Here is a 2,276-nt window from a genome sequence, read left to right as displayed (position 1 = left end):
TAAAAAAAGCGATTCCAGTTCATTCTGTCTCACTTTTTATATAGGCTATTCATGGTCATAGAGTCATATTTTCCAATAGTCACAGACCTGAACATTAGGAATGCCTCTCAAAAAGGCTAGCAGTAGCTATGGCAGTGGCAGGAGGTTCTAAGTACATACAGGCAGGAAACAAAGCTTAGCAGGAGAGGAGAGCCAGAGAAGTGACAGGGAAGCTACAGGTTACAACAGATTTGTGAACTCAGCCAAGCACAGTGGTGGCAGGGCCTAGCTGCTACAAAGAAGACATGGTTTAGACAATACTCATGTGTGTGGGCAAAAACTCCAGGGCTGTATTTGTGACTAATTGTATAACAGGTTATTTTAGTTTCTGTTCTGNGGAAAGTGTAAAGCATTCCAACAAAAGGTTTTACTGTAGACCTTTTTCACCTATGCTGTGGATTGCTAAATGTAATGGTCTGATCATGACACTGAATAAATGTGTCTTGTTTTTAATGTGCTGTGTAAAGTTAGTCTATTCTGAAGCCATCTTGGTAAACTTCCCCAACAGTGTGAAGTTAGAATTCCTTCAGAGTGGTGCCAAGTTCCATTGGGAAATTATTTATGGTTGCTTGGGTGGAGAAGCCATTGTTTTCAAAAACCTTGATGTTGGTAAGCTGCCAGTTACTGTTGTAACTTTTAATGAGTTTCACAATTGAAAGGGTCATCCAAGCAAAGTCACAATTTGGTAATAAAATGGTTGTTGGCACACCCTATGCACTACCAAAATTGAATAATGGTATCAGATAAAATAACAGATGGGAATGAAGTTTGCGTATCATCCATTATCATGTGTACTCAATAAACGATTTAATTCTCCTGAAAAAAATTGGAACTCACCCATTATCCTGGATTTCCAAGACAACCAGCTCTCAGTTCCATGGAAGCCACAATGAAGACTGGGTAAGACATTGACTGTCTAGGCCTGGGACAGGGTGGGCAGGTGATGGGGCAGTGTCCAAGAAAAGTGGCACTGTGGACCCACAATGACAGCAGAGGGCCTTGAGGAAGACATAAGGAAAACTGAGGCAAGCTGCGAGGAGTCACTTCACTTCTGTTCTCACAGCAAACATGGGTCTGAAGCTGCTTGAGTCCTGACCTTATCTCCTGCTGCTGCTAGGACTTATCCTAATGCTTTCCTCATGCCAGGGACCAACCCCTTCCCGGTGGTTTGACACCCATCATATCACTAATAAAGTCAACCTACATTGTAATGCTGAAAAGCTTACTATTATCAGGAATAGAAGAATATAAAAGAACTTAATTACCTTTTTCATACAAGTTTTGGTAGTGTTATTGGTGTGTGTGGCAATCCAAGTGTCTTGTACAGTGACAATATAAGTACAAACTGTCATAATAGTTCATCTCAGGTACCTATAAGTGTGTGTAAACTCATAAGTCAGGAAATACCTTTTAACCAATGCAGATACCGAATGAAAGGATCAGTGGAGTACTACACAGTTTCCTGTAAGCCCAAAACTCCACAGGACAGTCCCAAGTATCTAGTAGTTCTGGTTCGCTTGGATGGGACATTTTACCTCCAGTGCCAGCACTCTGTACCTTTGCTCATCTGCTACTGGCAAGGCCACAGTAGTGAAGAACCAATTCCTCTACCTGTGCTCCATATCAGCACCTGTCCTCATGAAACCTGTGGCTGATTCCCTTTAATTTAGATGAACAGGTCTTTCCTAATTAATAAACACCTTTGCATGCAAATCTAGAATTCTGGTATCTCTGTGTAGGACAGGTTTAGGGAGAGAGGAATAGAGACAGACACAGAGAGAGAGTTTGTGTGTGTGTGTGTGTGTGTGTGTGTGTGTGTGTGTGTGTGTGTGTGTGTGTGTGTGTGTGTTGAGGCATCTTCCCAGTCCCTGGAAACAAATGAATCTGAGAAGAGATTATCATCTTTCTGAAAAGTTCCCATACATCATGTTACCTGAAGTTTCTGTGTGGGAAAGTATGGCTGGCAGAGGAGACCAGGGAATTGGGATCTCTCAGTGAGGCTATTCCTTGCCCTCTCCCTGCATACCTGTCCTTAGAGATCAATTGTGAGAACATTCAACACAAACCAGGAAGGACAGATCCCAAGTAGGGGAACTGGAATCTACAAAGAAAAGAAATGAATAATGAGAGAGCCTGCCCTGGCGTTACAGATGATTGTTAGCTACATGGGAACTAGGAATGAAACTCAGGTCCTCTGCAAGAACAGTCAGTGTTCTTAACTGCTGAGATATCTTTCC

At 42.3% G+C, this 2,276-nt stretch overlaps 1 pseudogene; it reads left to right on the top strand.

Moving 5' to 3' along the window:
• The first annotated feature begins 1,107 nt into the window (after positions 1 to 1,107).
• Positions 1,108 to 1,694, top strand: LOC110315295 (annotated as a pseudogene).
• Positions 1,695 to 2,276: the final 582 nt, after the last annotated feature.

Source organism: Mus pahari, unplaced genomic scaffold, assembly GCF_900095145.1.
Source record: "Mus pahari unplaced genomic scaffold, PAHARI_EIJ_v1.1 scaffold_12227_1, whole genome shotgun sequence".
NCBI lineage: Eukaryota > Metazoa > Chordata > Mammalia > Rodentia > Muridae > Mus > Mus pahari.
Note: the sequence above shows the minus strand (reverse complement) of the source record. Positions and strands in the feature narration are given on the sequence as shown.